General features: G+C 35.8%; 1 protein-coding gene across 4 annotated transcripts in view; it reads right to left on the bottom strand.

Annotated features, from left to right (window-relative positions):
- RNLS (renalase, FAD dependent amine oxidase) overlaps positions 1–27,308 on the bottom strand; it is a 321,051-nt gene that overhangs the window by 227,928 nt on the left and 65,815 nt on the right. The gene's annotated exons all lie outside the window — the stretch shown is intronic.

Below are 27,308 nucleotides of genomic sequence, written 5' to 3'. Positions count from 1 at the left end.
AGTATTTATTTGAACCTCTACTTACTTTTAGAAAACACTCATTGCATTTTTTCTAAGGTGACTCAAGATTATTCAGAAATTATGTGTTAAGTTTTTCTGAATATGAATGGTACATATTCAAAAACCAGCCTGGTGGAGGAACTATTTTCAAGGAGTAATATTACCAGTGTAGTGGAGATACATCAGAAGAGCATTAGAGTTGGGCCTAGAGACCTTGGCCAAGTTGTGGTATCAATGTTCACCAATTGTGTGATTTGGAAGCAACTCTGACAGGTGCCTGCCAAATTTAGTGGTGAACCCTTTCTCTAGACCAGACTTAAGTTTTGGTTCTTTTAAATTAAATAGTTCAGCAGAAATTTCAGGACACCAAGAAAACAGCCAAGGGTTACTCTGAGGTCCATATATTCTTTACTCAGGAGAATAATTAACAACATTCAACTACTGCCACTTCCTTCTTATGTCTGAAAAAGTCTAGGCATCCTTCCCCAAATTTTTACAGGTTTGACACTTAGATTTGCCTCTAATTCAGCAACTACTTGGAAGGGGAAAGATGTCCTATATATTTTTTATAACCTCTCCTACAACAGATATAATTCCTAGTGATGACAGCAAATCCTATTTCCATTACCTAATTTTAGATATGTTAAACATCTCACTCTTTTTTTTAAGAAGCAATGTTAAATAATAAACTGGTACAACTTCTGGACAAAGATTTTTGTACAGAGACTTTCCAAGCATTGCATGTTTTACTTGTTGCAAAAATGTGAAAGTTATCTTTCTGAGAAAGGTACACACAGATGTTGATTTGACTTGAGAAAAATAGTCAATAGAGTCAATTTGTTATCTCCGTCTTTAGCTACAGGAGGGAGGGGGGATCATTAGATAAACCAAGTATGACAAGGAGGCTTTGGGTCTATAACTCTTACGGCAAATGGTTATATTATGTTAGACAAGTAGATTAAACTTCGCAAGCTTCAGATATTATCTTTGTAAAAAAATGTATATAATACATCTGCTCTCATTACTGCACAAGGATTATGTCAAAGTAAATCATCACCATTTAAGTGAGTGGAACATACTGAAAAGAAATCCAAAAGGGCTACCAGTGGGGGATGAGAGGGGAGGAAAATTTGCAGAGAAGGAGAGAATATAGAAATGGAAATGAGAGAGAGCAGTGTATTGAGAGGAAGGCAGCATAAGAATGAGTAAAGAAGAGTGGGGCAGGAATGGGATGAGAAATGGAAGGGATATGGAAAATTGGTTTGGGTTTAGCTAGGGCAAAGCCCAAGTGACAAGGAATCCATGGTTAAGGGCAGTATGACTGGAAATGAGCGAATTTAGGAATATGCATCTCAGCAATTTTTTCTTTTGGTTCAGGATTTTGGTGAGTGTCAGGTGTCGGCTTCAAGTGGGAATTTTGAAAGAAAAAAAGACAGAACATATTTGAAAAACTGGGGCAGGATAGAGGAAGGCAGCTTTAAAAAGTCGTGGTTGGGGATGCAAAAGACAAAAAGGGAAATAAGACAAACATTTTTAACTTGTCTGTTTTGCCTTCCATATGGGTTGCAGAAGGCAAAGGGGACAGAAGGAAGAGGGGAGAGAACATTTATGCAGCTTCTGGAAGGGGAGAAGTACCCCAGAAAAACACTTGTAAGGGAAAACAATTTGAAATTATCTATGAAAGGTAGAGAGCAATTACCCAACAGACAGAGTGGTTATAGACAAGACTGTATGAATCCAAGTCAGTAATTAAAACCCCAGGAATTAAGGAATTGATAAGATCTTCAAGTTTTAAAACTGGGTTCCCTTGGGGGATTATATTATGAGAAAAGAACCGAAAATTTCCAAGAGAACTATGTAGAATTTCATTAACCTGGCAAATGCTAAACCCAGTGCATACTTCAGGAATGGCATAGCAGAAGGAAGAAGCAGTGGCCTGATGCTTTACTTCTTCAGACACTGAAATGCAGACAAACTAGCCTGGTTAACTTCTGGACTGGAGAATATGAACTTGAACCAGAATTGGAGAAAGGAAGGCAGGATGCTGTTAAGAATTTGATGAAACTATAAGCTCTCTCTCAAGGGAAATGCACAAAAATCTGCATACAATTTCTAAGACTTCAGAATCTATCTGTGGCCATGTTCCCCACCCCATCCCCACATGCAACAGGCAACACAGAGCATTCCTTCTAAAGAACACTTGATTTCATAGAGGAGAAGGGTTAAAGCTGGGATAGGCAAATACATGCTCTATGGCTCAAGAAATAATACTAATAAATAGAGTTTAAGAGCATCTTCCTATGATATGCAGCCAGAGAAGGTTTCAAGTTTGAGAACTATAATCTTAGCCTTTCTTACGAGGGATACTATGTGGAACTCTTGTGGCAATATAAACATAGCTATGGAGATGGTCAAAGAGTAAGGCATTCTAAAAGGGAGGAAAGGATAGGCACACTAAAGTTTGAGAACCTCTAATTGAATATATTGTTACCCTGAGAAACATATTAAAATGAAAATGAAAGAAAAGAGAAAAATGAACACATTATGTAATGAGTCCCAGTAAGAATGAACCTGATTGCTAGTAGCATCAGAGGTGGGGTCAGATACGGAGTCTGAGGTAAATGGAAAATGAATAAATTAATTTTTAAAAATGAGTTCAAAGTTGTTTTGGAAGACAAATGGAAATTGTTGAAAATATTATAGAAATACAACTTAACAGTAATACAGATAATGAACACAAGTCAGTTTCCTGGAAGCAGAGGGGTAGACAGAAACAATGCAGAATTCACTTATTCTAATTTTTATAATTCTAAGTTTAACATTAAGACAAAAGAAGATGGCAACCACTGGAAAGTAGGCTTCAAATTACAGTAGCCCTCACTGAAAGATTTATAATGCCTTGATTTTGGTTAGTAGGTTGATTCAAATACATAAATAAATAAATATAAATAAATAAGATAGCTTGATGAAGGTGATTTTCAAAAGCTAAAAGGGGAGAGATACAAAAAGGGAGGATAAGTAAAGCAAATAACAGAGTTGGAAAATAAATGCCAAGATTTAAAACAACAACAACAAAAATGGGAAAGTCTTTTAACAACAGAGTCGTCAAAGGCCTAAACTTAAGAAATAGAAATGGATGGATTGGAGGACATGGTCATCACAAAGAAAAGATTTTTGTTTAAAACCAGGAACACGCAGGAGAAAAACTAGGACAAAGCAGAAATGTCATGTGAAATATCTTACATAACAAGCTGATGGCTTAAGCCAATAAAAGTTCTGGGAGAAAAGAAGCACCTGTCCAAAGAGAAGGTGTGAGGAGGAAGAGACACAACACCACCTGGTCTCTGAATATACCATAAAAAAAGTTTGTGCCAACTAGCTATAATTTTGGGGAAAAAAAAAAACTTTGAGTAAAGTATTTATAAAATAGTGTTCGAGAGGTTACTGAAGAGAAAAAAAAACAAAAAGTCCTAGTCAAGAGCATAAAATTTATCTGGATATGATTCAGGAAAGAATCAATGAATGCTAAAAACCAGTAGGTGAAAGTTTGATGAGAAACAGGATATTTACATAGTTTCAAAGTATCTCCCAACAAATTACTTATTAATTACAAAGGGAAAAATAGTAGCCTAAGAATGAAGAAATCTGACAAACCACCTGGACCAAGTGATCATCACCAGCTAACATAGCCAAGTTAACATCACCAGTGATGGTATATATCAATATTATGTGTCTCCTTAACATAAAGTACTGAGAAGGACACAATTTAACATCTGGCTCAAAAATGCAAAGCCTGAATCTAATTGTGAGGAAACATCAGACAAACCCAAATGAAGGGCCACTTTGGATTAAAACTTTCTGGTATTCTGCAACTTTTCAAATATACCAGGGTCATGAAAGAAAAAGAAAGACCAAGGAATAGTTCTAGATTAAAGAAAATCAAAGAAACAACTAGACATAATATGTGCTCCTGAAGCAGAAAAAGTTTTTTTTTTCTGTTGTTATAAAGGGCATTACTGAGACAATTGGTGAAATTTGAATAAGGTCTGCATACTAGATAATAATATTGTAATTATGTTACTGATTTTGATAATCGTCAAAATGTAATTATTGTCAATATGTAACCATCTTACTAATTTTGACAACTGTCCTATGCATGGTTATTTACAAAAATGCTCGTTTTAAGAAGATACACAATGGAGTATATAAAGATAGGAGGTGTCACTTCTACAAATTACTCTTGAACAGTTCAAAAAGAAAGACTAATGTGTGTATATATGTAGAGAGATTGATAAAACAAATGTAAAGGGTTAACATTTGGGGAATCTGGGTGAAAGATGTATAGGAATTCTTTGTAAATCTTTTCCTAAGTCTAAAATTATTCCAAAATTATAAACTAAAAATTATCTGGAAAGAACAAACTAAAACAACTCATGAACTTTGATTAGATCTTGGTTCAGGGAATAAAACCACTATGAAAGACATTTTGAGAGAAGTGGGAAAATCTGATTATAGATAAAATATGAGATGAAATTATGGAATTATTATAATTTTTCTCAACTTTGACAACGGTAGTGTGCTTATGCAGGGGAATGTCCTTAGTCTTAGAAGATCAGTGCTGAAGTGATTAAAAGTAAAAGTGTTATGCACATGGAGGAGTCCATTGTCGCTCACAAAGTATGGCAGTAGCAGCTAGACACTTCTCCACTCTCTATTGCTCTGCTCAACATAGTATTTTCTACCTTCCTTACTTAGGTAGGCATGGCATTTCTCTGCTAGCGATTGTCTTGATCTCTCAGGGTGCAAAGCTTCCCATTTGTTTAACACTGTTAGAAGGTTTTAAAGCAGAATTTCTCAGTTCCAGTGAGTCTCAAAATTTAGTGAAAATGGCTTCTGAGCATTTCTTTATAGTTCTTCCTCCCCCAGCTCTCTCCAAACAACCTGCCCCAGATTCAGGCCTGTGTTCGTAACAGCTAATATGTTAGAAGTTCTTACAAAAAATTTTTGTTATTGTGAGTGCTTTATCAGATCTGGCTTTTTATTTTATTTTATTTTTTGCAGGGGTGGGGTGAGGCACAGGATGCATTCTCCCCCCTCCCCTCCCCTGTCTTGGGATGTTTCTCAGCTGTTCTTTTAATAGACTTCTTTGGACCATCCCCACAGTAACCAGATCGAAGTGAACTCCAGAAGTGAATGCTGCCTGAGCTATTTCTCAAGAAGATTTTCAGTGCTTCTCCCTAGCCTACCACCTGGGCAGTCAACTTCTGCCAGCCCTGACCCAGCACATCTGTCTTCATATGCTTGTGCCCCAGCAGTGGGCCCCACTTATCATCCAGCTGAAATTCCAAGAAGTACATATAAGAAATAGGCAGACAAGCAAGAAGGGTATACTGCAGTCTAAAGACAAGTGTCAAACAGATAAAAGAGGGTAAGCAATACTTTTTGCATATACTTATAAGCTATGCAGGTTTTTAAAAATTCTTCTACTGGCAGGTGAGGCCTGGAGAAAGAATTCTAAGAATGTATGATCATAAGTAGCCTTTACAGTCAACCTGTAAAGATTTAATGAGAGCAAAGCTCTGCCTCTAGTTAGTATACAATTTTAACAGTGTTTACTAAGCAGCTATTTATGTCGATGCACGAAACAGAAGTTCTGAATAACGAGACATAAAATTTGAGGGCTTATTCTCAAATAATTTAGTTATAAGTTAGTTCCTGGTGTAGTCTGAACAGGAGGTCACTGATTCATTATTTCACTGACAAATCATCTCCTACACTAATTCCACAGGAGGTATTCAGGAGAGCCATATGACTCATTTAGAACACTGAGATTAAGACAAAAGATACAATTTGTTCCAGCTAAATGAACTCATCTGCATTTGAAGCATCTGTATTTTCCAAACTAGAAGTAAACTTTCCTCTTCAGTGATTTTGGACTAAATTGGAGTCAGTTCTGGACTCTTGTTTAGGAACACGTGATGGGGTTGTGAATGTTTCTCTAATCGCCTGGATTTTTTGTTGCATTTCAACTTTTATATCCTTGTTTTATTTCCCTCAAGACAAAAGCAATTTTTTAAAACTGCAGATACAAACTAAGGCAAGCAAATCATGCTATTTATATTGACAACTCTCTGAAAATAGAAATATATTGGGTTGATGCAAAAGTAATTGTGCTTTTTGCCATTTTAATGGCAAAACTAATAACCTAATAACTTTCAATCATTAGTGTTTAATCCAGACTCATTTTAAATAATCATCCTCTCCAAAAAGTTTGACTTGGTTGTTTTATTTTTCCTCTGATCTTACCTCTTTAAGAGATTACTCACAAGTAATGTAGTAGTAGGAGATATGCAATAGTTGTGTAACTTGGTCTAGCAATTGCATAAATTGGATTTGCTTTCCCTTATCCTAAATAAACAGCCATCTATGTAATGAGATTATTGTTTTAATTTACGGGGAGATATATAATGTGTGCATATCTATATATTTATGTATATATATGTGTATGTATATATCTCTCTCTATATGTGTGTGTGTATATATGTACACTAAACACCATACCTAATTCATAAGTGCTTAATGTAAGTCAGCCATTATTATTATTTTGAAACTACTGAACTAGAAGCTTCCTCTTGCTTATTATTAGAAAAGGTTAATCTCAACAATACTAATTTAACTCCATACCAAAAGGAAACTGATTTGATCACCTGGGGATATATACATGATCAATAATTATGAATTAGCTGTAAAAGTCATTACCTTTAATAATTTAGTCATTATCTGTGTCCCTGTCATCAAAATGGTGATACTACCTATATCTCATAATTTGGTTGTGAAGAAAATATTTCACATTAGACATTCAATTAACTGTTAGTTCTCTCCCCAAACACTATTCCTTCCACAGCAATGCTGCAAAGAGTAGTATACAATCTTTTTCACAAAATCGATTTTACTTGAATAATGAAGTGGCCAAATGGTAACACCCTAATTCTCAAGAGTCTGGATTCTTAAACACTCTCTCAGTATTCCTGAACAGATTGGAAAAATTAAGATAATGACTGCCCATTGCACCCCTGAGTTCCCCTAAGGTCTACGGATACATTTAAGTGAGTTGATCTTCTGAACCACAATGCGTTAGTTCTTAAAATATCTTCATCATTTGCACATTTTGTATTCAAAGCGTGTGGATTCCTCTTTAATTCATAACCTAAAACCCTGGTACACATCAGACATCATCTATAAAATGAACAATTTTCAGCACTTGCCAAGACTAGCTTGAAACATTTGATTCTTTAAAAAAAGCAAACAATTATATATTTCTCTATATTTCCAAGCTCTCTCTTATTTTGCTCATCCAGACAAGAAATTTGTTCCATATGATCTTCACTCCCTGCTGAGACCTGGTATTATGGAAACAGCCCAGTTCTGTTTACTTTTATTATAACACTTATTGCATATCTGTCTCCTCTATTAGTTTACAAGTTTCTGGAGGAAATGGAGCATAATATAGGAACATCACATTCATCTTTGTATCCATTGTCCTGCCTTACTTGTAAGGGTGTCCTTGCTATAAATCCATACAAGATATATCAAATTAGGGTCCATCTATCACTGAAATCAGAAACACCCAGGGGTACTTGTTTAAAATGCAGATTTCTTTATTCTGTCCAAATATTCTAAATTATAATGGCTATGCTGTGGCTTGAATATGGTTTGTCTCTACCAAAACTCCTGTTGAAATTTGATCCCCAATGTGGCAGTGTAAGGAGGAGGCATTTCGGTCATTTGGGCAGATCCCTCATGAATAGATTAATGCCCTTTAGCATTAAAGGTGGGGTAGGGTTGAATGAGTTCTCCTGGGAGGTGGGCAGGGGGCAGGGCGGGGAGGTGAGGAGGGGGAATAGATTACTTCCTGAAGAGCAGAGAGTAGGTTGTTAAAAAGAGCATGGCTTCCTAGGTTTATCTCTCTTGCTTTCTCTCTAATGCATCCTCAGTCTCTACATGATCCCTTTGCACAAGGCTGCTCCTCCTTCGCTTTCCACCTTGAGTGGAAGTAGCATGAGGCCCTCACCAGATGTAGCTGCCCAGTCTTGGACTTTTCAGCCAACAGAATCATAAGCCAGAGGCTGAGGCAGGAGAATGGCGTGAACCCGGGAGGCAGAGCTTGCAGTGAGCCGAGACTGCGCCACTGCACTCCAGCCTGGGCGACAGAGCAAGACTCCGTCTCAAAAAAAAAAAAAAAAAAAAAAAAAAAAAAAAAAAAAAAAAACAGAATCATAAGCCAAATAAACCTCTTTTCTTTATAAATTATCCAGCCTCAGGTATTTTGTTGTAGCAATACAAAACAGACTAAGACAGGCTGGTATTGAGCACTGGGACATTTTATCATGCTCTACAGGTGATTCTGTGTATAATAAAGTTTTGGAATCCTATCACAGAAGAAGGGCTACACATTAGGAACCTGAGGTTCTTCCTGATGACCCAGAAAACCTGATAGTTCTCAGAAGAATAACAAGTCTGTTTTTTCCCAATGATCAAAAACACATTCTCTGATCACAATAAATCTTTAAAAACAAAAAATGAAAATATAGGGAGAGAGAAGTTTTTTTTTTCTTTTTCTTTTATCTTTTGCATATAGGAAAACTTTAAACAAATACACAAAAGTAGATTAAATACAACTGTGATTCCCCAGGTACTGGCCCATCACCTAGCTTCACCAATCAATTCATAGCCAATCTTTTTTTATCTATCACTACCCATGTCCCAACTCCAAACAAGCTTTCTTTTAAAATCATTGTCCTGGCCAGGTGTGGTGGCTCACGCCTGTAATCCCAGCACTTTGGTAGGCCAAGGTGGGAGGACTACTTGGGGTCAAGAGTTTGAGATCAGTCTGGCCAACATAGTGAAACCCTGTATCTACTAAAAATACAAAAACTAGCTGGGAATGGTGGCGCATGCCTGTAATCCCAGCTACTTGGGAGGCTGAGGCATGAGAATCACTTGAACATGGGAGGCAGAGGTTGCAGTGAGCTGAGATTGCACCACTGCACTCTAGCCTGGGTGACAAAGTGAAACTGTTTCAAAAATAGAAAATAGAAATAAAAATAAAAATAAATCATTGTCCTCAAAGCTTTAAACAAAAGCTAAGATACTGAAAAACAAAAGCTAAGATACTGAAAAACTGCTAAGACAAACTACTCAAATTTTTTTAAATATTGAATATAATTATACAAATAGATTTATAACCTGGAACCATCATTAGAACTACAAAGCTGCAATTCAATGGATGTGTAGTTCCACTCTAGAGCAAGTACAAGATGGTTGTTAGGACTCCAATGAGATAATATTTGCAACAGCGTCTAGCACAGGTGCTATCATACATAGAACAAATGTTGTGAGCTTGAGGACTGTGAATAAGACAATGTGGTAGTTTTCAAGATATGTTCACATCTTTTTGACACTTCTCTTTTCAGTAGGTAGAGATTATTCCCTCCCCTTCCCTTGAGTATGGGCTGGACGTGGTGACTCACTTCTAGTTTAATAAAATATAGCAGACAGGATTGGATGTCACTGCTAACATTAGGTTATAAAATGACTATGGTTTTTGCCTTAGATGTGGGGATAGGTAGATGAATATGCTTTCTCTCTCACCATATTCTATAGGAAGATAGCTACCATGTCAGAAAGCAGCCCTGGGGAGAGGGAAGCCAACTGCCATGTCTTGAGGATTCTCAGGTAGCCTATGGAGAAACAGCAAGAAACAAAAGCCTGCCAGCAACCACGTGAGTGAGCTAGGAAGTAGATTTTCTAGCCCCAACTAAACCTTATGAAAACTGGCCCATAGCTTCATTTCAAACTCATGAGAGATACTGAATCAAGACAGCTAAGCTACTTCCGTTACTTATAACAGCAAAACTTTGGGAACAACCTAAATGTCCATCCCTAGGAGACTGGTTAAATTGCCTACAGTGCATGCACAATGGGTTATATGTACCTGTGAGAAAAAAGAAGGAAGATCTTTATGAGTTGACACTAGAGTGATTCCCAGGATATAATGTTAGGTTTTTTTTTTTTTTTAAAAAAAGATGCGAAAGAATGTATAATGAATAATATGCCTCTTTTGTATAATAAATAGGGGTAAATGTTTATATTTTTATTTACTTTTATCAAAAAGAAGCACAGGAAAATAAACCTGAAACTAGTAAATACAAATAGAATGGAAACTTTTCCATTTTTACGTAGTTTGACTATGGAAATAATTTACATATTCAAAAATTAAATTAAAATAGTTGGAAAAAGCAACCCCTAAAAGGGAACAATAAAGAAGCAATTGTAGTACACTCTATATCAAGTTGATAATACAAACAAAAATGATAATTAAAGGAACTCTTGCATTCAGCACTCAGACTGTGTACACTCTACTAAATTCGAAGAACAATAATTGTAAGAAAATCTAATTTTCTCAATAGTTTTGTTATTGTTGGTTGAAGTATTATTGCTGTAATTCTGAATCTATTTTGTATGTATTGGAGCAAATTAGACAGAGAGAGACAGAGAGAGAGAGAGAGAGAGTGTGTGTGTTTGTGTGTGTGTGTAGATACTTTTATTTTTTTAAGTATCAGGGTTCTCACTGTAGATAAATGTGGATGCCAATAGGATCTGGGGGGAGATGACGAAGAAACCTGTGGTGCCGCATTTGAACTGGAGTTTGACAGCATGATCTCATCACTTCTTAAAAAATTAAATCTATGGTCTGTCTTAGTAGCAATGACATTCCAAATAGCAACAAGAACCCCAAAAACCCACATACTGGCTTCTAAGTAACATTCCCTATTAAAAGAAACCAACTAAAAGAAATGGTTGATTCCAGATCTAGGGCAGAAAAAGAACAAGGTAAGATTTGAATACCTTTTGCCAGAAAGCCAGGAAGTGCTTAACAATAGCTATGGCATCATCTCAAAAGAACACAGGAGAGGTTCTCAATTTAAAAAAAAAAAAAAAAGAATCTGGAAGCTTCAAAAAGAATAACAATGGTAATAAATCATAACACTGAGAGGTAAAGAGAGGGAAAGGAGGAGAGGTAGAGGGAAAGGAGGAGAGGTAGAGGAAGAGAGAGAAAGAGAAGTAGCAGAGACATTCTGTGTTTGTGAGTGTGCGTGAGACAGAGAAAAACTGTGTGCATGTGTGTCAGAGAAAGGGAAGAAGGGAAGGAGAGAGAGAAAGAGAGAGAGGAGGAGGGAAGAAAGTAGGGCAGAGAGAAGGGATGATTCAAGGAAGAGAGAGGAGAGGGTGGGACAGAAGAAGGAATAATAACAAAAAAGGTTTTTTAAAGAATAATGACAATTAATTCAGGCAAGGTTCATCACTGGATGTTAAAACCTGGTTGTTAAGGAACAGAAATTTATATCACCTTCCCCTTAATGATTATTTATTAATTTCAGAGAATAAATCCCACAAATAACTTATTAATTACAAAGGAGAAAAAATGAACGTTTACAACGGAGAGATCTAGCAGTCACTATGTCAACCAAATGATCAAACTTGGCACTAATAGTAAAACCAGATGCCACCATGTGTCCTTGATGTAATGCAATAAGGAATGCACATGTTATCTATGTGAAAAATGTGAAACCCAGTGGTTCTCAAAGTGTAGTCCTGAGACAGCAGCATGGGTATTACCTGTGAACTTGTCAGAAATTCAAATGACTGGGCTCCAACACAGATCCCAGGAACTCTGGGGGTGCGCCAAGCCATCTATGTTTAACAATCCCTCTAGATGGCTCTGAAATACCCTAAAGTTTGAGAACCACTGGTTTAACCTGAATTTAATAAGGAAACAGTGAAACAAATCCAGACTTTCATATATATTCTACTGACCTGAACTCTTCAAAAAAGTCAAGGTCACAAAGAACAAAAAAAACAGAGCCAGGAAGAAATGGTGGAAGGAAACTTTAGATTAAACTAAAAAGACATAACAACCTAATACAATGAGTAGATTTTAATTGGATCCTGAATTAAAAAGAGAATCAAAACTAAGAGAATTTTCAAGGCAACTGAGAAAACTGAAATACGGACTTTATGTTAGATCACAGTGTGCATTTATCATTACCTATCTTAGATGTAATAATGTATTTTGATTATAAAACAGAATATCCTTATTTTTAAGTGATGTATGCTGAAGTACTAAGGGATAAAATGTCATAATATCTACAACTTAGCAACTTTCAAATGATTCAGGAAAAATAAAATGAGAAAAAATTAAAAAATAAATAAGAATTTAAAAATAAATAAATTCTACACATTTATATCTATATATAAGAAGAGAAAATAAGTCAGAAGCAATGGTAACAATTGATACATTAAGGCAAAAGATGTCTTTTTTCCAACTGTTTTTTGACTTTTCTATATTTGAAACATTTTCATAATAAAAAGGTGGACAAAATTTCATGCAACACATGCCTAGAAATTGGAAAAGGGTGAGTATTCTAAAAAACCAAAAAATCAGAAAACAAAGTAAGTCTGTAAGTTTATGTTTTCAAAGTGAAAGACTAAAGCATTCTGAAGCAACTAAAATGCTCAACCACTGAAGTGGTAGAGTGGAGGGATGGGGTTGCTCATTTACTGAGCTCTGACAGAATTTCCAGCTCATAGCTTATAGCCACCCACATGTGAACTATATTAAAAAGTGCTGCACTTCACTACAGAGTTTTCCTTCACTACAGAGGAAATGCAGAGAGTCAATAACATCATCAACCATAAGCTTTTAAGGTTCAGCATCCTAATAAAACTGATGAATCTTGACTTGCAGCCTCAGCAGTTAAATTACTGCTATGAAAATCACTGCCAATGGCCAAGTTGCATGAAAGAATAATTATACATGTTTACTGTTAACCATCAGTCAAGTCCAAGAGCTATGAGAGATGACATATAAAATGTAATAAATGTGAATGTCATCTGAGGGCACACCTGTCCCAAAGACACACGCACACACACACACAATGAATATAATAATTTTCTTTGAATATTTTTCCTGGTAATTAAAAAAAGCTATTGAAAAATACAAAACTGTAAATCCTAAATGATACTCCTAAAAGAAGGTGTCCAATCAGCTGTAAACAAATCAATAAGAAAGTGCTATGATAGGGTAATGCTAATAAAGTATTAAGCCTTTTCTTTTGCAATCATTTGTTCTTGAGCAATTGTACTATCCATAGTAAGACACTCTCCCCATATTTAAAGTGCATGATTTATGGCTCACTTTCTTCCACAGATTTTATGAGAAGGCATTTTTTAGATGTCCCATGTGAGTTGCTAACATCTGCACTGATGAAAGAATTGTAAAGAGCAAAATTCACAAAGGATTACCACTATCAGGTTTTTTAAAAGAGATACATTATAATTTGATGTACTGATAGTTTTTGAAGTACTTTCCAATGTAAACTTCAAAAGATCATAATGAATATTTAATTTCAATCACAGCACACATTGAGAGTTCAAAATTACTGGCCACTAGGAAACTAAATCTACTGATAAAAGAATGCAACCACTTATTACAGCCACAAGCATGATTTTGAGCTATGATTATATGTAAATCTAATGTCTCTACAATTGATAACAGTGGGATTAACTGGATATTTCTGCAACCTTAAAACAGAGTAAACAGTCAATAGTGAGAGGAGTTAATTAGTTAATAGCAGTTGCAGCTGCAAAATGAATCACCATTCTTTGAAAGTCTGAATTTTAATCTTGAGTGGTCTCTGTATTTTAAGTAAGCACTATGTTGAAAGCTTTTATTAGTAAGTCTCTTATCCTGTCTTCAGTTGCCAACTGTGTATGTGCTGGACTTGGGAAAAATAATGAATTCTGATTGATGAACAGCTTGAAATGAGGGTTCGTGAGTGAGGTAAAAGGTCAGAGATTCTGAAGAGGAACGATAGCTTCGTGGTTATGATTGTTTTCTATGCAAATAGACAGATTTGTGTTTGAATAACTCCATCACTTACAAGCTGTGTAACCTAGGGAAAATTACATGATTTTTCCATGCCTTTATTTCCTCATCTGTAAGATGGGGACATTAATAGTTTTCTACCATGTGGATATGTTGTGATGACCCAATGAGATAATGTATGATAAGGTCTTTGCTACAGTGTCTGGCACATAGTGAATACTCAGTACATGTGGCTAGGATTATTAGTGCATGTTGTTATTTGGCATCAGTGTTTGGTATCATTCTAATGAACTTTATTAGTGTTTTCCTATCAGTCGCTTGTGAGTTGTTAGTAATGATGGTGGTAGTGGCTGTAGCAGCCCACAATGAGAATATTTGACATTACTGGTGCTGATGTTTCTTTAAATTCTGGCATTGTTTAGCGAAGAGTTAAAAGACTACAGCCTTGTCTTTTGGTGGAGGCCCATTTCCCATAATTCCCCTCTACTGCTTTCCCAATATTCTACCCCAGTTAGGAATGTCCCTTTGAGACACTGTTTATACAGAGGAAAACTATGCAAAAATTTAAGGAAAAAAAAAGAAACATTAGCACCAATAATGTCAAATATTCTCATTGTTAGCTTAATACCTAAATATAACTGCCAGTTTCCTGATTTACTATCACCCTCCACCCATTCTCAAAGGCATTGCACATTTTCCCCTGGGTCCTGGAATACAATCATTTTAGAATGACTACTTTTTCTTTGGCAAGACATTCACTTTTGGTGGGGGTGGGGGGGCTGGTTAGTAAACCCCTTCAAAGACTGCCTATGTAGGTCTCTTCCTTCATTCCTGAATGGAATTCCTCTGTGGCTCTTATTTGGCTCACAGTGAAGTGATGTTGAACAAAATGTAGAACTTTCAAGTTCAATGTTATGACACTAATTAAAAACCTAGATGGACTCATCATTTTTAAAAAAATTGTATGATTATGATTTTGTGATGGGCTGGTCTTAGACACTGGCAAACAAAGACAGGCAACTGTTGCACATTATCCTAAATGAGGGACAGAATTGCACTTGTCTGTGAACTCCATCTGAAAATGGACTGCATGTATCTTGTTCCCCATTGCATTCACAATATGTAGCATAGTGGCAGATGTGGGTAGGTTTAGAAAAAGTATTTGTTAAATGACAGAATTAGTAGAAGAAAGGAAATAAGAGAGAGAGAAAAAAAAGGAGAGAAGTGGAGAGGGGAGGGGAGGGGGAGGGGGAGGGGACAGGATGGGAGGGGAGAAGGGCAGTTCTAATCTCAGTTCTGAAGTCAGATTAAAATATATAAAGCATGTGATTGCCTTTGAATCTTTAAGATTCAAAGATGTTCTTAAAGTTGAATCTTTGAGAACATTAGCTTAAGAAAATGAAAGATTAGGAGACAACTCAAAAATAAGTGCAAAAAGTTATTTTATAGGCCAGGTGTTCTGTACCAAGCACATAATAAAAAGGTGGGTGGGGGGAGGGGGAGAAGGAAGGCTTAAATAGTAACACCTATAAAGAAAGATTAAGAAAAGATTTCCTCACAGCTACGATTATTAAATACCAAAATAAGATACCAATTGGTCATATAACCTTTCTTCCTCAAATATCTTTAAAAGCAATAAGAGTGATACCCATCTGCCTGGAACAATATAGGACTGTTTCTGCCAAGATGACTTATCAAGCCCCATTCCAACTCTGATAAATTTTTCATGGTCTCCTTTGTAGCTATGTCCAAATGACCATTGTAAGTAATCCCGTAGGATATTAACATTTGGAGTACATATGCCTACTGAGGCTTTTAATATAAATGAACATTTAGAAAATAATTTAAGATTAGAAGTCTCAACCATTTCACATTTCATGAAAGTGTGTCAAATTTATGTTAGGCTTTTAGATGAAGGACCATATTTTCCCCAATAGAATAGCATGGTGTATATATAAATTGAATACACACTTGGGATAATATGCAACTGTACTGTGTAACAGAAGAGAGGACTCCACACTTTAAAACATTTAAAGAAAAAAAATGAGGCAGATAATTCTAACCATCCTGATATAAACTGGCAAGAAAATAGACAAAAACTAAAACATATAATTTGTTTAAATTATTCAAACTAGCAAGAAATTTTTTAATAATGTTCCTTAAAAACTCCACCGACTCACATCACAAGCAGCTTCAGAACAAAGCTTTTGCTAAACTTTTCATATCTCTAAAATGCTTCATTCAGTAGTAATGAATTTATGTAAGTATCTCTATTATAAATAGGATATATATATATATCACCAGAGATAAAAATAAGTAACAGATACGTAATAGTTAATATTTTCTTAAGGGTTTACACTTTGGGAGGCCGAGGCAGGCGGATCATGAGGTCAGGAGTTTGAGAACAGCCTGGCCAACATGGTGAAATCCTATCTCTACTAAAAATATAAAAAATTAGCCGGGCATGGTGGTGCATGCCTGTAATCCCAGCTACTCAGGAGGCTGAAGCAGGAGAATCGCTTGAACCCAGAAGGCAGAGGTTACAGTGAGCCGAGATCACACCACTGCACTCCAGCCAGAGCAACAGAGCAAGATTCAGTTTCGAGAAAAAAAAAAAAAAAGTTTGCATAATAAACCTTTATGTTCTTTATTTTATAATATAAAATACTAATATATTAATTAGAGCCTAACTGACTTTAAAAAATTCATCCACATAAGAAGACAATATGAGGCCCAGGCAATTATTATGCCCATTTTACAAATGAAAAAAATAAACCTGAAGTTTTGAATTGAAACAATGGGAGACATAAGAATATGGATTAAGACAAGGGAGAAATCTATTCTAAAATTTGAATTCTATGGGGCATTATCTCTTTCCCTCACTATCAGACCAACCATTGTTAGGTTCCAAGCCTTCTACAGCTGCACTGAGAAACTCAGTCCTTCATTTCTCAGGAGAATCACCCCTCTATGATGTACAGGCCACAGGCGATTACAGCAGCTCTCTCACTCCCTGGGTAACCAAAATGTGAGATGTCAAAGAGAAGAGCCCATGATAATGGCATGACTTTTGGCCTGAGCAACTGGAGTCAGACAGACTTGCCATTTTCTGAAACAGTGAAGATTGTTGAAAGAATGTTTGTAAAGGAAAGAACCAGAAGTTTATCTTCTATAAGTTCAGTATGGTGCACTTACTTGACAAGCTGGTGGAATTCCTGAGCAGATTGGAGTTCAGGGGAGATACCCAAGCTGAAGATGTATGTTTGGGACTAATGTCCTGAAACTGGATGAGGAAGGTATAGATGGGGAAGGGTAGAGAAAATTGGATTGAGTCCTGGGTTATGCTAACATTTATAGGCCTAGAGAAGATGAGTGGGAATGAGGAAACCAAGAGAAGTTAAGAAGGATGCAAGAGGGAGTGCTGTCCCAGAAGCCAAGTGAAGACAGTATTTAAAGAAGGCGGGAGTGATCGTGATCTACACTCAAATGCTCCAGGCAGGTCAAGTACAGTGATGGCTGAGGATTAATAGTTGGATTTAACAACCTGGAAGTCACTCATGTTCTTAAGAAAGTGATAGTCATGCTGTAGATACAATTTTGTTTTCTATTTTTTATTGGCCATTAATAACGCTTTGAAATCCTATTTTCCATGCCTGCATAACATCCCATAATATAAATGCACAATAATTTATTTAAACAAACTGTTATTGTGGATATTTAAGTTGTTTCCAATTTTTTACTTTTATAAATAACAATGTAAAATCATCCTTGAATGTAAATCAGTAACACTATATTTACATGAATTCGAATGAGTCAGCATGCATTAAAATGCAAGGGAAACTTTGCTAGTAAATAACATACATGTACACTAAATATTGCAACAAAGAAGTTGAGAAAATTCTGATAACGCAGATATCCCTCAATAGTGCCATCTATTTGTATTACTTTCGTTTTAAAAGGAAGATGTGATTTAGAGAAAAAAATGGGAAGCAGTCTGTTTGCACTTTTATGTCAGAAATAAGTCCTCTTTGGACACAATTCTTTCTAAAGCAAATTATCTGTGTATAGTTCTATTTGGTAGGTTTCTAATACAGAAAAGTAGGATCTTCTTCATAGGTGTATATAAAATGTAATTTATAATGAAAAACGCTTTGCAGTTCATAAAATATTTCTTATTCATTACTTCACAGATACTCATGAAACAACATAGGTAATACAGGCTCCCCATTAAGCCAGTTGCCCAAACTTGACATTTTTTTATACCTGCCTATCCTTCACCATACAGGATCAAAAAGTAATTTTTAAAAGCTTTATTTAACATCACCTATGGTTCCTAAGTATCTGTAAGACAGAGTACATATTTCATAATGTAGTGTCTAAGTTTCCTTTACAGTCTGGCCTGTAGTTTTCATCTACATTCTCTCCCATTACTCTCCACAATACATCTTAAACTCCAACTACTCTGCACTGCCCACAGGTGCCCAATGAGCACTTCACTCTCCCACCTTTGTGCCTTTTGCTTAGGCTGACTCCTCTGTCTGGAATTCCACACTCCTCTCATTACTGGCAGCGCAAAGTTACACCTATGTCTCAACTAGGCCTTTCTCCTTTATTAGTTGTATGGTGCTCGATAAATTATTAAGCTTCTCAGAACCTCTCCTTTTCTCAAGTGCAAATGGCTATAATAATAATAATACCTACCTTGCAGGCTGACAGTGAGAATTACATAAAGTAAGACATCAAAAGTATCTGGCCCAATAAGTATTAGGTTTTTAAACTCTACCTCTGAGTGGACAGTGAATGCACATGATTCAAAATTCAAAAATGTAGACAAAAAGATGCCTCCCCTCCACTCCTTCCTCCACAAGAAGTTCTCCTAACAGAGGCTATATTTTTTCCCACTTTTTTGCACATCTTTTCAGAGCTACTATATACAAATGGTGGTCTTATACATAGTCTTTGACATCTTTCTTATTTCACTTCATAATATATCTTGCAGAGCCTTCCCTATCTGGACACAAACATCTGTCTCATTCTTTTTTTAAACAGCTGTCACGTTCCATAATATGGATGCACTATCACTAAGTAAACCATGTCCCTGTGGTCAGACTTTGAGATTATTAGCAATCTTTTTCCCCAACATTTTATTATAAAAGTTTTCAAATGTACACAAAAGTTGAAATAATTTTATATTAAACACTCACACACAAACCAGATAGTTTCTATAAATTTTAGTATTACTTGCTTTATCATATATCTAATCATCCCTTCATCACTCTGTCAATCCATTGTAATTTTTTATTAATTTCTGAATAAATTACAGATATCACTACACCTCCCCTGAAATACTTAATGAATATTATTAACTATTAGATGTTAAACTTTTGTCATTACAATTAGTACTGTAATGAAAACTTGTATAAACACCATTTCACACATGTATGAATATTTCCTAGAAATTAAATTGCTGGGAGTGTGTTTATAATTTTGAGAGATATTGCCAAATTTTGCTCTGTCGAGATTGTAACAGTTAACACTCCCACCAGCAATGTAGGTGTCTGTTTTTCTTTGCCTTTATAATATACTATCATCAAATGTTTAAATACATGGCAATACCAAGGATGAAAAGGGATCTTGTAGTAGTGTTGTTCTACATTTATTTTAGTGAAGTTCAACATTTTTTTTCATGTTTAATAACTACTTGCATTTTCTGTTGGGTACAACGTTCTATCCATAATACCTTCTATTTATTTGTCTTATGGTAAGAACATTTAACATGAGAGCTACTATCTTATATTAGTCTATTTTCACACTGCAATAAACAACTGCCCGAGACTGGGTAATATATATATATATATAAAGGTTTAATGGACTCACAGTTTCACATGGCTGGGTAGGCCTCAGGAAACTTACAGTCATAGCAGAGGGAGAAGCAAGTATGTCTTACATCGCGACAGGTGAGAAAGAGAGAGAGAGAAGGGCAAAGAGCCCCTTATAAAACCTTCAGATCGCCTGAGAACTCACTCACTATCACAAGAACAGCATGGGGGAACCACCCCCATGATCCAATCACCTCCCACCAGGTCCCTCCCTTGACACATGGGGATTATGGGGATTACAATTTGAAATGAGATTTGGGTAGAGACACACAGCCAAACCATATCACCTCTTAAAAAATGTTTGAATGTACAATACAATATTGTTAACCATAGGCACAATGCTGTACAGCCAATCTCTAGAACTTGTTCATTTTGCATAATGGAAATTTTATACACACTGAACAGTAACCACTATTTTTTCCTCTCCCCAACCCTTGGAAATCACAATTCTACTCTGTTTTCTTGTGTTTGACTCTTTTAGATACCTCATATAAGTAGAATCATGTAGTATACGTCCTTTTATGGCATGCTTATTTCACTCAGTATAATGTCCTTCAGGTTCATCCATGTTGCAGCACATGGTAAGATTTGCTTCTTTTTTAACACCAAATAATATTAAGTTGCCCGTATAGACCACATTTTCTTCCATATCTTGGCTATTGTGAAAAATGCTGCAATAAACATGGAAATGCTGATATCTAAGAGCCTGATTTCAGGGTGTTTTGGGATATATACTCAGAAGTCAGATTGCTAGAACATATGATAATCCCATTTTTAATTTTTGGAGGAAACTCCATATTGTTTTCCATAGTGGCTGTCCATTCTACATTCTTACCAACAAGGGTTCCAGTTTCTGCATATGTTCACCAATACTTGCTTTTTTAAATAATGGCTACATTTTTTTTCTTTCAACTCTAGTCCATTGTCCATTTTTCTACTATCTTACTGGCCTTTTCACACTGATTCATAGAACTCTCTATATTAAGGAAACTAGCTATTTCTACACTGAGTTCCTAATATTTTTTCCAAGTTTGTCATTTCTATCTTGATTTTAATATGACTTATTTTTCCAAGCATAAATTTATTTTTATATAAATTTATTTGTAAGTGGTACCAAATGCTGATTCAGCATTTCTCCATTACTTACTGTTCCTGTCTCAACCTTCAAAACTGCTTCACTTAAACTCTACTGGATTACTTGCAGGGTCCAATTATGCCATGTCTTTCCCATCTATGGGCTCTTGTATATGTTGCTTCTTCTTTGTGCAATGTTCTCTCAGTACTTTTCTCCTGACTAATTGCTACTGGTCATTCAAGACTTGGCTAAAAGGCTGCTTTTACAGCAAAGGTTTTCCTTAACTCCTCACAGCTGGTTTCAACGGCCTTGCCCTATTCTTTCATAGCATCTTATGTGCACTCTGATCAGAACATTACCCTTCTGTAATGTAATTAGCTACTTCCTTGCTTTGTCCCTTAGATCATTAAGGGAAAAAAACTATATTTCATTCATTAATCATTGTATCTTCAGCCTCTAGCCCACTGGCTAGCATACAAAGCAGGTGCTCAATAAATGTTTAAGAAAAAAGTAAGGAAATAAGAAAAAGCAAAGGATGGAGAGAGAGTGGGAGTGAAACATAGAGGGCAATATGGGCTGAATTGTGTCTCCCTAAAGTTCATGTGTTGAAGCCCTAACCCCTAGTATCTCAGAATGTGACTGTATTTGGAGATAAAGCCTTTAGAAAGGTGATTAGGATAAAGTGAAGCCTTTAGGGTGGGCCCTAATCCAGTTTGACTGGTGTCCTTAAGAGAACAGGAAATGTGGACACTAAGAAATACACCAAGGATGCACAACACAAAATAAAGACCTTGTAAGGACACAGCGAGAAGGCAACCATCTGCAAGCCACAGAGAGAAGCCTCAGATGAAACCAACCTACCATCACCTTGATCTTGGACTTCTAGCTCCAGAACCATGAGAAAATAAATTTCTGTTGTTTAAGCTACCCAGTCTGTGCCATTTTGTTATGGCAGCCCTAGCAAACTAATACAAAGGGTTAGAAGATATAGAAGGAAAAATAGTTGGATAAGGAAATATCTAAATCTGGACATTAGAGGAATATAGAAACATTCATGAGTTCTGGCAAGAATGTCACAACTGAGGAAAAAATAGTAATTCTTTATTTTCCATTCAGGACAAAGAGATAAAGCTGATTTTAAACTAAAACCTTTTTTCTTTAGATTATAATGTGAATATGTAATTAAATTTTATTTTGATTAGGCAAGACTCTTTCAGTTATAATTCTTATGGAATTAAGTCATAAACTACAATGGAATTACATGGTATGAGAACTTAGTATGATTATAATAAGCCACTCAAGCTTAAGAAGGCACATGCATTCATGGCTATATTTCATTGTTGAGACTATAAAGAAGTCCCTAAAATTTCTAGTCCATCTATAAAGTTGGTATTTTTCTGATTTAGTATTTTTCACTTTACTACAGAGTTAGTTTGTTTCAAAAAGATGCTTTTCTTAGAAAATGAAGTTTGACACAAAGGCATACTGGATGGCATTATAAAAAAAGAAAAATTAATTATTGGACAAGGAGTCCTTGAGAGTGCTTTTGTAGTCATATATTTCAGCTCTGTTGACAGCTGTATTTTTGTACAGCATTTAAAACTGTCTACCGACTTTGATAAACTGTTCATTTCCCTTCAGATATACCGACTTTGACAAACTGTTCATTTTCCTTCAGATTTTGGGAAATTCCATATGTCTATGACAATGCACCAACCATTAAGTGAAATCAAGCCATATCTAGTTTTCATTTCAAAATATGATAGAACTGTGTGGAATTATATTCTATCTATATTATGATAGCTATGATCTGGAGGTGACATGGTTAATTTTCCTGGCAGACTATAAAATCACCCAGCTAGGAATGGTGAAAACTGTAAATCAGAAAGATAACCTTTGAAAGCCTTACTCCTTTCATAATGGTTGCTAGTTAAATATGAACATCTGGGAAACCATTATGAATTCATTGTGCATAAATCTATTGCCCTATGTACAGAACTCCTTTTTATTACAAACAGACTTTACATAATAAGGAAAGAATAAATGTATCAACTTTTCATTTTTTACCACATACTTATTTGATGCACCATTTATTAACAAAATCAACATTGTCCTTGGATGTCCATAACACTGGTTATAAAATAGGGATAATAATATTTAGTTGAGAACATATCTAAAAGGTTTAATGTTTTAGCAGTGCTTTGAAATTTTAAATGGTTTGAATGTGCTAATTTTTACAATAGTGTCTCAAAGGTTTACTTTGATATTTATTTTACATGGTATATAATATGAACTGAGAAAAATGGCCTTTTGTTTTTTACATAAATACATAAAGGTTGATAAATTTTAAAAAGTGATTTCCATGAGCCATTTGTTCATCTAATACTTTTACTCCCAATTTTAAGATAATCTTTCAACATGGGCACCTATACTATTCAGTTAAAAAATTTATTCGAAACTTCTCATAGACACAAGTGCCTGAAGGCCTAAATTACTTATAAAAAGTGAAAAGCCAAAGAGACTCATATCATCTTTAACTGAATAAATATTTTTCCACCTAACCAAACCTGACTGCCAACACCAGAAGGTTTGGAGAGAACATTTTCATACCATTTGAAAAGGAACACTGAATTTTACACAATGGGAAAAAAATAAATAGTTTATAGCTCTGGCTAATGGTATTAAAACATTAAGATTCTTTTGTTATAAATCTTAATTTTCTGAAGTATGTAACTAGGACAAGCCCTAATCCCAAATGAAATTTAATTGAAAGTTGTTTTTGAAAACATGGTAAGAGAGATTTCTCTTTTTAGTGTTGCCAAATGGAGCTGACTCTGGATGCTTCTTCATTGTCACTTCAGCCAAGTTAGACCATAATGAGAACTAGTCTTTTGGTCTTTAATCCAACAGCTTAAATAAAATTTAAGCCCTAGATCTTTTATTAAAATACATGAAAAAGGGGCTTTCAGAAAACTTGGCATTAAGGATACACATATTTACCCATAACAGTAAGTAGCATGCATATATATAATGTAACCCACAGGCAAAATATAGTACGCATCTGTTCATTTATACTTGTGGATAAGGGATTTTTATTCCCCACAGTAAGCCTTTCTACATTAACATTGAAGGAAAAAAATTATGTCAATACATCAATATGAAAAAAAGGATAGCTAAAGCAGAAGGCTAAAATATACTGTGAATTAAGTTAGAAAATCTTGTTAGAGATCCTTACAACATGTCATTTACATTTGTGACATTTAACAAAATTGCAATTGAATAAATATCAATATAATTGGTTTGCTGTTCGTCTCTGCCATTATACTATTAACTGCAAAAGCTTCATCTTGAGTATCTAGCAAGATAGGCACATGATCAAATACACATAGATGGAAAGCTAAAGTCCAGGGTATACCTGGGATGCTTAAGCACTTGTTTTGGAAAAAAATCACTGTCTACCTAGAGAGAGGAGAAAAGGAACAGTAAGAAGTAACATGGATTTTCCACCTACTATGGGTACTACAGGTCAGCTCCTATGGTATAGATGTATCGCTGCTGTTCATATAATAGCCCTGGAGAGAAACTATCACATCCTCCATTAGACAGCTGGGAAACCAATAAGAAAGACATTAAGTGACCCTCCTCGTTAGTAAAGTCCAGGACTAGATCCCTGTACTCTTTCCATTTGACCCTTGTATATCTCTAAAGAAAGAAAAGATAGTCCTTTGGCTTTTGGTTTCATAAAGGAGAAAACTAGTACTTTCTCCATCTTCCACATTAGTGATTCAAAAGCTTGGCTGCTCATTAGAATCATTTGAGAATTGTTTAAAAAGCATCTGAGTCCTACAGCCAGATATCCTGATTCAGAGATCTGGGATCCTCCCAGGCACGTCTGTATTTAAAAATCTCCACAGGTGAACCTAATGTGCATTCAGGCTTGAACTGCTATTCTTTTCCAAGCCTATCAAATGTTCTATCCTTATCCTTCCCTGAATTATAAGCATCTTCCTGACTGAAAGGATATTAGAAATGTTTGCACACTTCTAAATTCCAGGCATTGTATAAAAGGGTTTCATATACATATTGCCTCCCACATGTAATCTCCTTTATTAGACAGTAGACTAATGCTTACATAGGCATAATTATCATTCCCTTAATCTTATAAAAACAACATATATATATATAATTTCTAAAACATACCTTGTGTCTCTCTAAAAAATGTCAAATATCGTTGTTCATTTCAAGATGTCTTTAACAACCAGAAAAAAAAAAAGAAACAGAAAAAAGGCTTCCACTAAGCCCAAGAAACTTAAGGATTCTATTTGTGCTGCTTCCTGACCCTACCTATTAAAATGCAGTATCTCTAATGTCCTACAAAGCCCTTCACAAATATTTATGGATCTCCAAGGGTTATCTCATGTGTGCTCTTGAATAAGCCTGCCAGCTACACACACACACACACACACACACACACACACACACACACATATATATATGATACTGACATTTTGTTCTCTTTTCCTGCACTAGGTATCCCCCATATCCATGATGTCTGAAACTCAGTCTCTGAGGTCTTCAATGGTGTCTAAATGTATTTAGCAGCTGCCTCCAGCTCACATATCACTAATTTACCACTGTAACTTGCTGGATACTGCTGCCTTTGCCAAACATTGTCTTATGGATAGCACAATCTCCTGTTGCATTCTGGCCAGTGAACCTGAGTCCCTGAAGACCTAAAGTTGCTATGAGTTCTCTGAAATTCATAGTATGTAGAAGTTACTCTGTGTTGCTTGCATGAAAAGTGAACAGCTGAATGGAAGTGCCTCATTCCCTGATTCAGGGATGTAATTTTTCACACAAATACTGAAGCGGTACTGCTCCAAAGACTTCTTAGACTTTAGTGAGAAGTTCTTTGTTTTTCTCTACAGTTCTTTCCTGCCTATCTCCCTATAAGAGTCACAGGGTATTTTAAGGGGGAATGGCTGGTAGATGAATCAAGTGATGGGCACAATGATATTCTCAGAAGTATCACTCACAACAATTATTAAAGTTTCGTTAATAGTTCGACTTTGTCTACCTTCATCCTCCCTAGGAAGGAGTTCTCTCTCCAGAAATGCTATCTAGTCTCTCTTGTGAATTGTCTTCTGGCAGGTCAGTTTCACCAATTTCATAGACATGCCCAAATGTGTGGGCATTTGGGTGACAGGGCTGGCTTAGGCTCAAGCTAGGGACACCGTGATATCCACATAAATGTGAAACTGTTTCTTGGCATATTAGTTAAGAAAAGAAATTGACGATTGAGGTAGTAAGAGGCAGGTAATCCTATACGTTGCCTCTTATTTGCCGTCTTCTACATCTCACACATACGGCACAGATGAGCCGTATCTCTGAATAAATATTTTACTCAACATAGGCATAAAAACCTCCTCCTGGAGGAAGAGTTCTAAATCCAGAATAGAATCATGTCCCCAGAATACTGGCCTATTAAAACAAACTTGGAAGAGTTGTAGGAAGGGGTAAATTATCAGATGCCAAGATCCTATGTAAATACTAGTTTATGCTACCTTAACAGTCATACTGAAGATTTCACTTTTTTCCCCTTCAATGAATCTGTTCTTTGCTCTGCCTCCCTCTCTCTCCAACCATCAAAGTCTTGGCTGGGCTTCTCGTTCTTCCTCATGGGATATCATTTCCTATTCATGGGTGTTGTCTGCTTCAGGTCTTTATGAAAAATGTGCTTAAAATTTCTTCCATCCAGTCATCTTATTCCTGAGTCAGTTTCTTCTGGTTCAAATCCTAACCCTGGGTAATCTATTTACCTTGTCCCAACTTTCAAAGATACTGCCTTTTAGGAGTTTCTAAAAATCTCAAGTTTCCATGAATGTAGAAGCTTCTACCACGATAAAATGCATGGTGATTTCATCAAGTCCTATAATGTCTACACATGCATCTCTCTAATTCTTTAACCCACTACACCTGAGCTATGTTTGTTTCCCTGATAAAGACTATGCTTTGACAGAATTGATTGGATTATTGGAGCAATGGCAAAAGCAAGGCTCTAGAATAATTGTGTATAATATCCTGACTCTGTTTTGTTCACAGGTTCATGTGGTCTGAAATGTTGGAACTTCCTCCTGCAGATGATGGGGAACTACTGGAGGTTTTAGATCAGGGTTATGTAATACAATTCGGTCTGTCCCTAATGGGCAATATGAATTAATGAAGGAGGACACTAAGGCAGGTGATAATTAGAATATAACAGAATAAGAGGGCAACAGAATTTTTAAAAATAAATGAGGTTTAAGGTGAAGAATGTGCGTGTCAGCTATGGAAATGCAACTATCATAACTGTCAACAATTTGAAAGAGAATAAAATGTACTAGGTTTGGGACAAAACACATTTCAG

This window comes from Symphalangus syndactylus, chromosome 4 (assembly GCF_028878055.3).
Source record: "Symphalangus syndactylus isolate Jambi chromosome 4, NHGRI_mSymSyn1-v2.1_pri, whole genome shotgun sequence".
In the NCBI taxonomy this organism is placed as follows: Eukaryota; Metazoa; Chordata; class Mammalia; order Primates; family Hylobatidae; genus Symphalangus; species Symphalangus syndactylus.
This window is presented reverse-complemented; position numbering and strand designations above follow the sequence as displayed.